Below are 15,680 nucleotides of genomic sequence, written 5' to 3'. Positions count from 1 at the left end.
ATAAATGTGTTGCGTTGTTACTTTGGAGAATGTGTTTGCTCCTGCTTTGTTGAGGATGTGTATTAACACCGGCATTCGATATAAATATTCCTCTTAAGGACACATGATCGATTAAGGCCTATGTTCCTGTTGTAAGACAGCACATTTGAGATGTTGCGTTAGGAAAGCAAGAGCTCTATTGATTCAACTTCATTACATGTCCCAAGGTAGCTGCATTAAAAATCCAGGGTAATGATTGGCAATGAACAAAGCCAGATACCTTAACTTGCTTTCTTGCCAGCTTTGGGACCTAAGACCATTTGGAGGAGAAGAGGGAGGCAAAAACTATATAATGAGGAAGGAGGAGGCACAAACGGCATAAACATAATATATGAGCTTTAATTCAGAATCTGGTAGGTCCCGAGTAATCCTCAGAATCTCCAACTTTCATGATTTAACACCCCCCCACACACACATATATTAAGAGCCCTCTCCATACATACATTAACAGCCCTCATATGAAGGTGGGCTCCACACATTGAAGGAATGTGGGGTTATGCCACTGGTCCTGCCCGCAATGTTGTGCATGCTAATTAGCTCCATCCATTAGCATTTGGCTACTGGATGGTACAGAAATAAATAAATAAAGCATGGATGTCTGCTGTAGGGAAGTCTACACATGTAGATTTCTGTGTGTGTAGGTTTCCATGCATTCTAGAATCCTGATTGCCAGGTTTCCATAAGATGATGATTATAGGCTTCCCTGCTACAGACATTCATGCTCAATGCCTGAATGCCTGAGCTGGAGCTAGTCAGCATGGACAGTGCTGGGATTGGGCCTATGAGCACACCTTCAACACATGGAGCCTACTTTCACGTGACTTGGGAGTAATGCGTGAAGGGGCTAAGGCTCTAAGAGCCAGTGTAGTGTAGTGGTGACAGTGTTGGACTGGGAGCCTGGAGATCTGGGTTCTAGCCCCCATTCAGCCATGAAGCTCACTGGGTGACTTTGGGCCAGTCACAAACTCTCAGCCCAACCCACCTCACAGGGCTGCTGTTGTAAGGATAAAATGGAGAGGAGGAGGAGAATGTAAGCCGCCTTGGGTTCTTTGCAAGAGGAAAAAAGGCGGGATATAAATGCAATAAATAATAACAATAATAAATTATAAATAAGGCTCTAGGTTTTATGGCTGCAAAGTCTAGAACCTCAGGTATGTGAATTCGCATGTACATTGTGGCACTTCCTTGGTGCCAATGGAGGATTTTAATTTTTTTTTAGCCTCATGCAGGGGTAAATTTAGGAAAACAAGCAGCTGGTAGGGGAAGGCTTAAAACTCTCCTACATGTGATGGTCCCAAGCCAGATCAGGGCCCCCATATTTAATTGTATGTAAAAAAGAAAGCGAGGCTAAGCTGCATGCTATGTAGTTAACATATCATGTAGTTTAGTCCTCAGCCTGGTGAGAGAAAAGGAACAGTGTCTGTTCTTTTTACAGTGTAGAGCTATGCCAGAAAACTCTGAATACTATGATGCAGATAGCATTTCTTAGCAGAACTCAAGAAATTTGTTTGCCAGACACCACTAGGTGGTGGATTGTTTCCTGCAGCATTAACCTTCAAAGAGTCAGATAGTTTTGCATACACTTGACTACATTTCAAACCTCAGCATAGTTCTCCATTTAATATTTATTATAAAAATATCTTTCTAATATTATTACTCAAGGCTGCTTACAGAGATTAAAGTCACGATAATTAAAATACTGCAGCTACAGCAGCTACAACAAAAGCATATTACAGAAACAGGCATGGCAGATAAAATACAGTCTTCAATAACATTGCTTCAACCTGGCAAATACAAAGCTTGTCAGCATAAGAACATCTTCACAAGATGGTGGAAGGCAATAAGAGAGGAGGGCATCTGAACTTCATGGGGCAAACTAGTCAACAATACTGGTGCTACCACTGAGAAAGCTCTGGTTCTTGCCCCAACCAAACACGCTTCCTGCACGGATGGGACACAGTGAAGGGCTTCCCTACTTGATCTTGACGAGGAGGCAAATGACACATGAAGAGCATGCTGCAATAATCTAATCTGGATGTAAAAGGCATGTGTTACTTACCACAGAGACCTAATCTTCTATCAACTAGTGTTTGTGTCTGCCCATCTTAATGCCTACCAATGTCCTATGGATTTCATCCACCCTTTCCCTAAGTATCTAAACCCTTGTACAAATATTCCAATCTTTCAAAATGCCCAGATTTGCAGAGTGCATAAAAATTAATACATACAAGGGAAATTAGCACATGGTGCTTAATGTACATGGATCTGAGGGGATACAGAATCTTAGACTCCTTGTTCCTCACTGTTATCCACAGAATGTGCACTGAATTTTCTACAAAAATCAGTTTCAGTTATCCGTGTTGCATTGTGGCTCCCGTCATTGGTGAGAAATGTAGGCTGCAAGGATGAAACTATTTATTTTGGAATGATCCCTTGATTTAAAAGGCCTTGATCTGGAGAGAGGGAGAGAGAGTGTGTTTTTTTTCCCTTCAGAATTACAGTCTTAAGCTATTTATATTTTATTCCAGTTAGCTACCTAACATCAGGAGAATAATAAGTTTAGATTCCCCACAGTTTGTGCCAGGGTGAATACTGCAGTTTTACAATTCTTCAGAGACAAGTCTAATAGTCAGTAGGGAGAAAAATAGGGTATAATTGCTGTATTCTGACTTTTTCAAAAGAATGTATTTGACTTCATTTTGCTAGATGCCTTCTCATTCTGAAATAACCTACATAAAATGAATAAATGCCGTATGTGCAGTCAAGGCTGGTTATTACACGAAAGGGTTTGACACATTTTATTTATTCTTTGGTTCATTCCTATCATAGATATGAACAAGTAGAGAAATGAGATGTGGAAATGGATGCAATTAAGTGTTTGATGCAGTTTGAGAAGACTCTGGAGTGGCTTTCATTTCCTGAGAATGTGTGAGAATGTGTTTAGAAGTGAAAAAAAAGAAAAGAAAAAGGATGGCACAGTGTATTTTTGCCAGTCTCTGTGCTACTCTGGTAAAGATCAAAAGGCTGCTTTTTTGACTGAAGAATGGGCACTGATCCAGATTGTTCTAGGCTGGTCAGACATTAATACATGAGTGGGGACCTGCTAAGCCAGCTGAACAAAACAAAGGGTGTTTGCTCCTTTATGTGATGTCTTCAAATAGACCAGGAATTCAACAGACAGCTCAGAGGGGGAAAACGTTTTCTATGACAGCTATTTAATGCAACTTCTCCTATGGGTGTAACTCATCTCCTTCTATAGGATCTTCAGTTGACTATGTGGGCTGCGTAGGTAAGATTGGGGTCATTGGGTTATATCAAATATTAGTGCTATTTAGAGTAGACTCATTGAAATGAGTTGCACTTAAAATAGACTAACATTGGATACAACCAATTGATAGAAAAGGTTGAGATCTGGTGGTAATGGAAGGATAATTGCTAGGACCATATACATCTGCCACATACCAAGTGTACAAGGAGTGGTGTGGAGCAGATAATGGCTAAATGTCAAAACTTGAGAAAAGTGCCATAATATATTGAAGATGGGGTTATTTTGGAGATCTGTTTTATTAATAGGTCCGTGGAGTAGCAATCAGCAATATTTTCACCCCAAAGGTTGCAAATTATTTAAGGGGGATGGAGAGGTCGTTCAAAATGGGGAAATCTAGCTGAAGGATGACATTGTAGTTTACTATAAAGCTATAGATGACCTTTTGGTTATTTTCATGGAGTATATATTTAAGGACATTTCAAAGCTGGAACAATTCAATCCACTCATCTCTTTAATTTCTATCAATGCAGATAGATTAACTATCTCCTGTTTAGATACTATGATATACATGAGCCCTGTTCAGGAATTCAAAAGTTGTAATCATGGAGAGGAGCGGGGATGAGCATTCCAATCCTGCCCTCTCCACTTGTGATGTCCCATGTTGATGAGGAAGGTCTGCAGAAGATGAGGCAGGGTTCCACTGATTAGATAGAATGGGACAATCCAGTTTCCTATTCCATGCCTGCTTAAAACCTTGTGTATCATATTTATTCACCAATAAAAAGTATTTATAGATATATATCAGGGTTGCTTTGCCTGACCAGCCTCAATCAGTGTTTCCAATAATGACTGAGACTCTGATGCTGTAAAAGAGGCTGGGCAAAGCCTGTTCTTGTTCAGTCGTTAAGTCATGTCTGACTCTTTGTGACCCCATGCCTAGCGCGCCAGGCCTTCCTGTCCTCCGCTCTCTCCCGGAGTGTGCTCAAGTTCATATTCATTGCATCGGTGATGTTATCTAGCCATCTCATCCTCTGCCATCCCCTTCTCCTTTTGTCTTCAATCTTTCCCAGCATCAGGGTCTTTTCCAGGGAGTTTTCTCTTCGCATTAGGTGGCCAAAATATTTGAGCTTCAGTTTCAGTATCTGTCCTTCCAATGAGCAGTCAGGGTTGATTTCCTTTAGGATTGACTGATTTGACATCCTTGCAGTCCAGGGGACTCGTAAGGGTCTTCTCCAGCACCACAGTTCGAAAGCATCCATTCTTTGGCGCTCAGCCTTCCTTATAGTCCAGCTCTCACAGCCATATGTTGCTACTGGGAAAACCATAGCTTTGATTAGACGGACCTTTGTTGGCAAGGTGATGTCTCTGCTTCTTACTACGCTGTCTAGGTTTGCCATAGCTTTCCTCCCCAGGAGCAAGCATCTTTTAATGTCATGGCTACAGTCACTGTCTGCGGTGATCATGGAGCCCAAGAAAATAAAATCTGTCACTGCTTCCATTTCTTTCCCTTCTATATGCTAGGAAGTGAGGGGGCCAGATGCCATGATCTTCGTTTTTTTAATGTTGAGTTTCAAACCAGCTTTTTTGCACTCTCCACTTTCACCCTCAACAAGAGGCTCTTTAGATCCTCTTTGCTTTCTGCCATTAGGGTGGTATCGTCTGCGTATCTGAGGTTGTTGATCATTCTCCCAGCAATCTTAATTCCGACCTGTGATTCATCCAACCCGGCATTTCTCATGATGTACTCTGCATATAAGTTAAATAAGCAGGGCGACAATATGCAGCCTTGTCGTACTCCTTTCCCAATTTTGAACCAATCGGTTGTTCCATGTCTGGTTCTTATTGTTGCTTCTTGACCCTCGTACAGGTTTCTCAGGAGACAGGTAAGGTGGTCTGGTACTCCCATCTCTTTAAGAATTTGCCAGAGTTTGTTGTGATCAACACAATCAAAGGCTTTAGCATAGTCAATGAAGCAGAAATAGACGTTTTTCTGGAATTCTCTTGCTTTCTCCATGATCCAGCGAACGTTGGCAATTTGATCTCTAGTTCCTCTGCCTCTTCGGAACCCAGCTTGTACTTCCGGTAGTTCTCGGTTCACATACTGCTGAAGCCTAGCTTGTAGGATTTTGAGCATCACCTTGCAGGCATGTGAAATGAATGCAATTGTACGGTAGTTTGCACACTCTTTGGCATTGCCCTTCTTTGGAATTGGAATGTAAACTGACCTTTTCCAGTCTTGTGGCCACTGTTGAGTGTTCCAAATTTGTTGGCATATTGAGTGCAGCACTTCAACAGCATCATCTTTTAGCATTTTAAATAGCTCAGCTGGAATATGCAATGCAACTATCGCCATTCAGCTGTAGCTGGCAAGTCATATTTTGCATGCAAGATAGAAAATGATAGAAACTCATCATTGGCACCCACCAGTTGATCCAAGTAAAATCTTGAATTTGTGAAATCTCCCTGAAAGTTAAAAAAATGTTAAATTTGTGCAAATCTCCCCAAAGATGGGGGAAAGAAATAATGCAGAATATGTGTAAATCTCCCTGAAAGTGAAAAAATTCTACAAAATAAACTCTACTCTGCTAATGAGCTCATTTTCACTCAGTAGTGGAATAGGCTGCAGAGGTAGTGCTACAAAGGCCCATGGGGTATGTGCTGGGAGTGGGCAGGAGGACTAAGGGGGAAACAAGCAAGGCAAGCCATAGAGCACCTGATCATCCATTGGCAGCAACATGGGTTAGTGAGTGAATAACCCACCCACCATGGCTTGTTTTCAGGTTGGCTTATCATTACGTGCGAACTGCCCCCTTCACTGAACACATGGAGGAGTGGCTGGAACATCTGATGGGGACTAAAGATGGCAGCTTTCCTGAGTGTAGCCATTATTTCACAGGCTTTTGTAAATAGAAGATAGATTCTTGATATTGATGGACTCATTCATTCTGGTAACTACAGTTTTACATAATTAATTTTTGATAATGTGAGTGCCTAGAGACATTAAGAGTGAAAGGATCTGGAGATATCCAGTTGGAGCCATGGCGTCCTGCAGTGACTTGTGGAGTTCTGCAGGTTGCTTATCTCAAACAGCTCTGAAAAGGTTAAGTAACCTTTTTATCTTCCCCTGAAATTAAAAGGGGAAGCTTACAGTATCATCCGGATGAAATCTTGGAAGAACAGCTGCTTCTGCGGAGAAACAGAGGTCTGTTTCTCCGCAGAAATCTAAGATTTAAGTGAAATCTAAGATTTAACGCCCGAGTGTCATTTACTGAACGCTGTTTGAATCTCCTAAGCAATTAGGAAACATAAGGACAAACGGCTCCAAATAGTATTTCTGAATTTAAACTACCAGCAAGCACCTATCTGCTGGTAGTTTAATACCAGCAGTCCTATCTGAGGACTTGTAATCAAATCTGCGTGTTTGTTTGTTTTTGTTTCTGCAATTATACTTGCTTATTTATTTTTATTTATTTATTTATTTATTTCTATACCGCCCAATAGCCGAAGCTCTCTGGGCGGTTCACAAAAATGAAATCCAAGCAACACACAATAAAACAATTTAAAATATACAGAACATTAAAACCACAATATAACAATACAACCACAATAAAACCTAGCAGCAGTGCAGGAGTTTAAAATACAGATTTAAAACAGCAAAGATCTTTTGAAAGTGGAGGATGGCAGTACCAAAGGGAAAAAAAGTCACCTACCCCCCCAATTGCTCCCCCGGCAAATGTTTCTAGAAATGCCGGAGATGAAGAGGAGTTGCTTGCTTTGATAAAAAAATGTCTTCTCAGCTACCAGAGCAGTCAAAGAAACTTGAAACAGTTCAGGACTCAATTATTGCCCTTCAGGGGGCTGTGGATTTAATAATATCTCTTTTCAAAAGACGGAATTGAAGATTAATGCTCTCAAAGATTGGGTTACTGCTCATGAAATGGCCATGGAAGTGTCCCATAATATTCTGTCTGCTCGAATTTCTCGATTGGAGACCTTCACACGTAGAGTGAATCTACGTATCCTTGGTATTAAAGACATGGCTACTGATATAGGTTTGGCTGAATTTATGGATAAAGTTTTGCATGAGCTATTTGCTTTATCATCTGATTTGTTACTTGATATTGAGCGTGCATATCATGCTCCTGGTTCAATATATGGTACTAAAGGGACTTTTGGGACTGTTACTGTTCAATTTTCACAAGTATCTACAAAAAATTATCTCATGCGTCTGGCAAGAGAACAAGGTGAGCTTCAGTGAGGACCAGCAAATGACAATATTATGCTCTTTCCTGATTATACTAAAGAAATCGCTGACAGAAGAAGGCAATTCACCAAGGCGAGAAGTTTGACAAAGCAAATTAACTTGCAATATCATACTAAATATCCGGCTACATTTTGCATTCTTTTTGAAGGCCAGATGAAAAGATTTTTGGATCCTGATGCTGCAGAATCATTTTTAATTGGTATTAAAATTAAAACAAGGGAACCAACCCTCTCAGCCTCTGGAGTTGGAACTTAGCCATCTTTACTGTTCTTTTGAAGTACTGTCAGGGGCTATACCTGATAAGATGTCTAGGCAGTTTGCCAGAGTAAATGTTTGCATATTTCTGTTTTTTCCTCCCCTTTTTTGTGTTATATTGTAATAAAATGCCTATTTGTGTGTGTATGTGTGTGTACACATATATATTTTTAGATATGATATTACTTAAAATATACAAATGATTTCCTTTTGTATTTTGTTTTTTATCTTTTTCTTAAACTTTCCCCCATTTTTTATTATTATCATTATCAACATCATCATCATTATTACTATTTTGTGTTGGCCAACCCTTTAATGTTTATTAATATGCATTAACTGAATTGTTTGCTCCTAGGGGTGTACGAAACCCCCTTACCTGGACTCTGCACGGGTCCACGGGGGGGGGGGGAGGTGATCCGTCCCTCCCCCCCGGAATCCTCGCCGGCCAGCTCTGAAGTGCCAGCGATACGGCTGCCATTGCTGTATTGCTGGTGGGCCAGATTGACTGCGGCCACAAATGGCATCCTGGACACCATTTGCATCCGTGCTTTTACTTAACGAGAAAGGCTATGCAAATATCTGCGTAGCCTATCACGTAAAAACAGGGATGTCTATTTTGTGTATAAGTCTATGGGTACATGCGATCAGCAGGATGTGCCCATAGACTTATATGCAAAATAGAGCTGTGAATCTTGCATATAAGCCTATGGACACATAGACTTATACACAAGATTCATGACTCTATTTGCGTATAAGTCTATGGGCACATCCTCCTGATCGCCATTTTTTAAAATTTATTTTTTAAAGACATGGCGATTGGCAGGGACAGGGAGGAGGTGAATGGCTCTGGCTGGCAGGAGGGAAGGTGAGCACCCCCCAAGCCAGTTCCCCCACCCCCGGAATCCAAGCGGAGCGGAACAGCTCTGGAGGATTCCGGGGGGGAGGAACGGATTGCTTCCCCCCCACAGATTCCCCACTGGAATAGACGGTGGGGAATCCATACACCTCTAACTGTAAGATATACAGTATAAGACAGAGCCACCAGGGGTGGCCAAGGGATGTTTTCCTGATACCAACTCCAATGTCTTTTCAGTGTCTCATGAAGGCCTTTTTATTTGCATAGGACTTTTAGATCTTCTGGTGTAGGCTGGTGTTTTAATATAGTGCATTGGTGAGCAATTACAGAGGGTTGTGGGGGGGGGGGTACAATGATGTCCAGAACCATCGTGGGGCCACACCCTTCCTCCACCACAACTGGGAGTGGCTATGTCACAAGCAGTAGTATCTTCGCAACTGCATTCCCAGCAATTTGGCTGGGAAAGAAGGCATGCTTGCCTTGGGCTCTTGTGAAGAGATAGCTTCAGATCTTCCTCCTCAAGAGGTGGAAAGCTCTGCTCCTGAGTCAGAGAGTTGTGCTGAGCCACCATGCAGCTTCTGAAAACACACCTGAATGTACAGACCAAGACCATGGACAGGCAAAGGAGTGCCCATTTGCAGAAAAAGACTCAAGAGTAAAGGCCTCCTCAGCTTTTGCCAGAAGGGCCTGTGATGAACTGCAGCTGACCCCTGGGTAGGGCTGTGGGAGCTCAGGCTAGCTAACATAAGCCTTCAGGTCCAGTCTATCCATTGCTGGAATAGTATCTGAGTATCAGCTCCCAGTACCTTGCAGACTAATTTTCATGCCCTTGCTTGGGCTGATCTCCTTGCTGCTGGCCCCTGCTTCTTGGACTGTGCTCATTTTAGGCTGCTTGAAGGTGTCTGGCTTTACCTCAGACCCTTCTCCTGGATCACTCTCTGCTTGAACGGTAACCCTGTATCTCTGACCACTGCCTGCCTTTGACTTTGCTAAATGGATTGACCCAGAGCTGAGCCTGACCCAACTGTAGTAGGACAATAATAGGTGTACAGTAGGTTCTTGAAACACACCCAGCTGGGAAGATTTCCCCTTCCCTCCTCATTGGGAATGGTGGAAAGGGGGCATAAGAGCTACTGCAGTGTAGAGTTATGTGGAATGCATTCTATTAGACAGCTGAAACCAGGTGATGGTAAGATCTAAGTGAGTAATTAATAATAGTTTCCCGAGAATCTTCCAAATAAAAAGCATACACAGATCGTCCTGCTGGATAACATGTCTCGGGAACTTGCACAAAATGCATTTCTCCAGGGGAAGGCAGATCTTATAATGACCTCACTATGTAGGCTTAATTATATACAAGGAAATATAGTTTAAATGTCCACAGTATAACGGTGACTTATTCATCTCTTGGAGATAATCCTGGGTAGGCAGTTCAGTGAATGGAATGAGATTAGTACCACGCAGCCCTGTTTTTATGCTCCCACGCTGCACACTGTGTTCATCTGTTAGCCTGAATGCTAAGAAGTATGTTTAAAACCAGCCAGCCTTTTTGTTAGCTTCTGACTGTTGTGACATCTGTGCATATAAAGCCAGTATTTCAATCTTCCCTTAGCAATTTAGTGTTAATGGTTGTTTTGGAGTGTTGCAGGCAAATTAAGTTCCTTTAAAGGATAAGGTATTTTTAAAAAAAACTGTGAAAAGCTTTGAATTGGCACTTGTGTAAAATTGTAAAGATTTGGAGAAATGCATATAAGATGGGGGGAAAGTCCGATACAAATTATTCTGTTTTTATATGGGACTGGATTGTATCTGAGGGAAGAGAAGGGAAATCTACCATAATCAAATAGGGCGCCATTAAATGAGACATTGCTCTGATTGCCACGTTTGTGTCTGGAGCAGTCATCCTAGAGACACATGTTATGCAGTTGTGATGGGGCATACAGTGGCAAGTGCAACTGTACCACAGAATCATAGAATGGTAGGGTTGGAAGGGGCCTATAAGACCATCAAGTCCAACCCCCTGCTCACTGCAGGAATACCTATAGTGGCATCATATGTGTGGCAAGTAGAAATGTCCATCCCTATTACACCTTCTGTCAATTGCACTCCCATTTAGAATGCTGAAAAATACAAGCAAGGCATTATTTATCTTATTTATTATAGAGCTGTGTACAAATAGCCTCTTGAAATTCTCCACCTTATTTGTGGGCAGAGAAATTTGGTCAGACAATTTCACCAAATTTCTCCAGGGGAAGGAGAAAGTCTCAACAATTTCTCCCTGGTAGGCCTCCCCACTGGCAGTGCTTGTAGCACAGCTTCTTCTTTTTTTGGTAAGTGTGTCTGGGTTTTTTGTGTTGCAACAGCATGAACTGTGTTGGCAGGCTGGCCCACATTTTGCATCCCCCACAATTTGGATGTGAGGGAGTGGGCAGTGGTTGTGTCCAGTTGCAGGGATAAGGTGGAGTTAGTGTTCTGCCAAAATCTCTCCTCCAATTTCCTGAAAATTTTCTTCCCCCATGAAAGGGGCTTCCAATGTTTGCCTCATTCTCACAGTGTTTTATAATTATTTTTGTGGTGTTTTTGAGCTTACCTAATCATAGCTAGCCTCCCAGGCAACCTGCACTTCCTGATCTGAAGAAGCCCTGGGGAGGAATTACCTCATGATGCCTTCCACTAGGCTTTAATTGAAGTGTAGGAAGCTGAGGTGGCTACAAACTGCCAGAAAGATGATTGCACAATGAAAAACAGGACGCTTGTGCCCACTCCTCGGCCACCTCCTAAGTAAGGTAAGCCCGAGAAACCAAAACCATGAAAATGTCTCTGAAATTTCTTCCCTATTGAATTTCTTTTCAAAAGCAATTTTCTTCTATCAAATTGAATGAGGATGGTCGAAATCTGGGAGAAATTTTTGGCACAACACTAATTTATTCCATTTCTATAGTGCCCATTAGCACTATTCAAGTCTTACTAGAACAAGTAACTCACTATGTCAGTTAGAACAAGTGGGCTGCACCGAGTAGTCCCACCCACTGCTGTTGGGGTTCTGTATCATGTGGAGGTCTTCATGCATACAGCTTCCTACAGACATTTGTGCTGTGCACGCAGATGTCACACGCGTTGTGTAGCCCCTCGCCTAATTTTGGTGGATGGAGCTACTGGGCACATCCCCTCTCATTGCTCCATAGTGAGTTACCCGTTTCAATAATGCCTGAATAGTGCTACCACCTTTGCATATAATGTTCATTTTTTTTCGAGTGAATGATATTAGCAAAATCTTGCAAAACAACCTGGGGATGCTACATCTGTCCAAAGTTAATCTTCAACAGAAGGTAGAAGTCTGTAGTCTGTGCTGAACTGCTGAGGGATAGATCTGTTCTGCTCCTTATCCTTTCTAGGTGGAGGAACCTTGAAAGGTTGTGACAGAGAGAAAAGCCAGGATCTCTTCTCTATCATCCCAGAGTGCAGGACACGGAATAATGGGCTCAAGTGACAGGAAGCCAGATTCCGGCTGATCATCAGGGAAAAGCTTCCTGACTGTTAGAGCAATACGACAATGGAACCCATTACCTCGGGAGGTGGTGGGCTCTCCCACACTGGAAGGCATTCAAGATGAGGCTGGACAGCCATCTGTCAGGGATGCTGTGACTTGGATTCCTGCATTGAGCAGGGGGTTGGACTCGATGGTCTTATAGACCCCCTCCAACCCTACTATTCTATGATTCTATGAACAGCAGGTAGTTTATTGTAGGAGGATATTTCACATTAGATTTTTAAGTCCTTGACGTTAATCTTCCCCCCTCTGCTCCTCCCAGAAGTGGAATAGAAAGCTAGAAAATAGCTTCAAAGGCTACACTAAACTCTTTCCCATGATGTGGCTCTGTGCCAGCTCCATGCAATGGCTGCTTACTGTTGAATTGGGCCCACAGACAGATCCTGTGTGATAAGGGAAAATTGCTAGGTTGACATACACCAGAAGAAATACAAGATACCCATCCCTTCAGAAGAGGAGGAAAACAACCGTTTGTGGCAGTGGCTGTGCCCATTCTTACTCTGTTGTGAGTTGCCCAGCTGAGAAGATAAGGGGGTTAGCTCCAGCACTGGTTGCAGCAATACAGTCAGGGGCCTCGCCTTGCTCACTTGCTGGAAAGGCCCCTTTGAAGAAAGGCTTCCTTTGGTATGCCACAGCAGGGATATGATGGCTGATGCTGAATTTTAAAGCTAGCGGTATGCTCCATAGCTGGAGCAGTTTGGAAGATTGGCAGGGCAAATTTCACAATGCTGGTAAGGTGGCAGGAAAAAGATTAAGGAGTAGAAAGGATTAATTTAGGTCAGGCATTTAAGAACAATACAGAAGAGAGGGAGGGACGTGGCAAAGAAAGTGTTGGGAAGAGAACAGAGAACGTAGAACGACATTGTGCCTGAATAGGGTGGGCTAACACGAATATGAGGAGTGGGGCCATGCACACCAGCCCTGTCCCTTCAGTCCTCAGCCTATGTGTACTGAACTGCAGCAGGCTTCTACTTGGATTTTCTTGAATGTGAACAGAAATGTCCATGCGACTAGGAGCCTGGCTTTATCAGGGTTCCCGATCACACAACGAGTTTTATTTGTGTTCAAGCAGTAGAAGCCTAGTGCAGACCTTCCCCTTCAACAGAGGGAAACTGAGCAGGTGGGGCTGGAACATGCATGGATATTTGGGGTGAGGCTGGTGTGTGCGGCCCTATCCCTCATTCTTGTGTTAGAGAGACTAAACAGTGTAGATTAGGAAGCATAAAAGAGTCATCCCCTTCTCAGACGGGGGGTGACTTGCTCTGAAAAAAACAAAATAAACAAACCCCATGGCGAAAAGACAGTTCTGCATTCCCTTCGGGCCTTCCCAATGCTACAGCAAAAAGCCATTGTTGGAATTCATAGCCTGCCTCTCTACCACTTTTCCAGAGCACCGCCATGCTGATTTGCCAGAACATGTATGAGTGTATCTGCCTGATCTGATTTCAGTTTATTGGAGCTGAAACCAACTAATCCAATTTACGAGGCCCACTTCCTGCAGATCAGTACTGTGGTGCTCTGGGGAAAAAACAGTAGCTCAGCTGGCAGCTATTGGGAATTTTGAAAAGTTAGGGACAGGAAATGAGCTAATGAACAAAAGCTAAAAGCTAAAATATAAACATAAAACAAGACTTTACAGCAGGGGTAGGAAACTTTTCTCTAATCTCATTTTACATTTTAAAAATGTAAAAAGTTGACTGCTTCCAACATAGTTCCCTAAATTTCTCAAATCCCTTTCCGCTTTCTCTAATCTTAGACTTTTTTTTTCTACAACCACAACCACAACCCAATAATGTTATGCATGCATATGACTGCGCTATACCAATTACAGCCAGGGTCAGAAGTTCCCATAGATGTAAGTGATCTCTGACAGTGAGAGTATAATATAAACTACTCACATAGTTCAGCTCTCAGAAAGTCTGTCCTTGGAGTTAAGAGTCAACAAGATGCACCAAGGTCTTCACAGATCAGCCACCTTTATTCTAACTACAATGCAGCTTTAAATATGGCTGACCGAGAGAGTCAAACAGTGAAATGGAGACTTCCAGTGCAATCCAGGAGGAACAGGAAGTTGCCTTCTTAATGATATACTTACACATATTGCAAAGAAAGTTGGCAAGTATTGCCTGGATCACTTTTGCTTTTAGAGCAGGGTTTCTGGGCTTTGTACCAGATTTCTTTTGCATGGTGTAGTGATGTTACACAGTGAAATGAGTGAGGTTCACAACCACACATGGCCATAACTGCAAAACATTAAAAAAAAAACCCTCACACAAATCTTGCAAAGTAACTCTAAATCTTCCAAGGCCCCATTTTTGCTTACCATGAACTGAGCTGTTTGAATAGAAGGGAATAGAGTGATACACCTTGGATTCCATACAAATGGCTCCAGCTATGCTCAAATATTTTGTTGCAACAACTTTTCTTGGGTTTGTGTTAAGGCAGGGGAGAGATCACAAGTACTTTCATAAATCAGCAGCAAAATACTTGGAGCAATCCTGTGGCTGCTAGTCAGCAGCTAGATGGCAATAGGATATGAAGGTTTCTGGGAACTGACCTTCCCCCCATTCTGTGCTGCCTCACAGGCAGCACGGAATGGCCCTGTGCTCCATGCTTGTAAGAGGAGTGTGAAGCAGCCAAAATGGGGCCTTCTGGGGCGGGGAAGGTGGAAATGCCAGTACGACACATCCTATGTGTCGTCCGGCAGCCTCCTCCCCTGCTCTGCCTTCCCATGGCTAGACAGCTGAAATCGGCTGTCTAGCCAGAAATGCAGGGCAGGACAAGCGCGGAGGGAATGATCCCCTCCGTGCTTCTCCTGCTCTGCATTGGATAGGTGGTAACCTCTGAGTTCGGAGGTGGCCGGCTATCTCCATAGGATTGTGACCTTATAGTGCTATTCAACAAATGACAGAGAAAATGTCTTGGAATTGTTGTAGATCACAAGCTGAATATTAGCCAGCGATGTGATGTGGCTGCAAAAAAGGCGAATGCCATTTTGGGCTGCTTTAATAGAAGCATAGCTTACAAATCCCATGAAGTACTAGTTCCCCTCTACTTAGCACTGGTTAGGCCTCATCTTGAGGACTGTGTCCAGTTCTGGGCACTGCACTTTAAGAAGGATGCAAACTGGAGAGGGTTCAGAGGAGGGCAACAAAGATGATCAGGGGACTGGAAACAAAGCCCTATGAGGAGGGACTGAAAGAACTGGGCATGTTTAGTCTTGAGAAGAGAAGGCTGAGGGGAGATATGATAGCGCTCTTCAAGTACTTGAAAGGTTGCTACAGAGAGGAAGGCCAGGATGTCTTCTCGATCATCCCAGAGTACAGGACACGGAATCATGGGCTCAAGTTACAGGAAGCCAGATTCCAGCTGAACATCAGGAAAAACTTCCTGACAGCTAGAGCAATACGATAATGGAACCCATTACCTAGGTTGGTGGTGGGCTCTC

At 42.9% G+C, this 15,680-nt stretch overlaps 1 protein-coding gene and 1 long non-coding RNA gene across 2 annotated transcripts in view; one reads left to right on the top strand and one right to left on the bottom strand.

Annotated features, from left to right (window-relative positions):
- LOC146340062 (uncharacterized) overlaps nucleotides 1-14,220 on the bottom strand; it is a 49,169-nt gene extending 34,949 nt beyond the window's left edge. Inside the window, exon 1 of the long non-coding RNA XR_014784458.1 lies at nucleotides 14,131-14,220. This is a non-coding gene — a long non-coding RNA (uncharacterized LOC146340062). The remainder of the gene's footprint in view (nucleotides 1-14,130) is intronic.
- GRM8 (glutamate metabotropic receptor 8) overlaps nucleotides 1-15,680 on the top strand; it is an 832,708-nt gene that overhangs the window by 125,249 nt on the left and 691,779 nt on the right. The gene's annotated exons all lie outside the window — the stretch shown is intronic.

The sequence above is a fragment of the Heloderma suspectum genome, chromosome 7 (assembly GCF_057233095.1).
Source record: "Heloderma suspectum isolate Gila_16-S chromosome 7, 16-S_ref, whole genome shotgun sequence".
Taxonomy (NCBI): domain Eukaryota; kingdom Metazoa; phylum Chordata; class Lepidosauria; order Squamata; family Helodermatidae; genus Heloderma; species Heloderma suspectum.
Note: the sequence above shows the minus strand (reverse complement) of the source record. Positions and strands in the feature narration are given on the sequence as shown.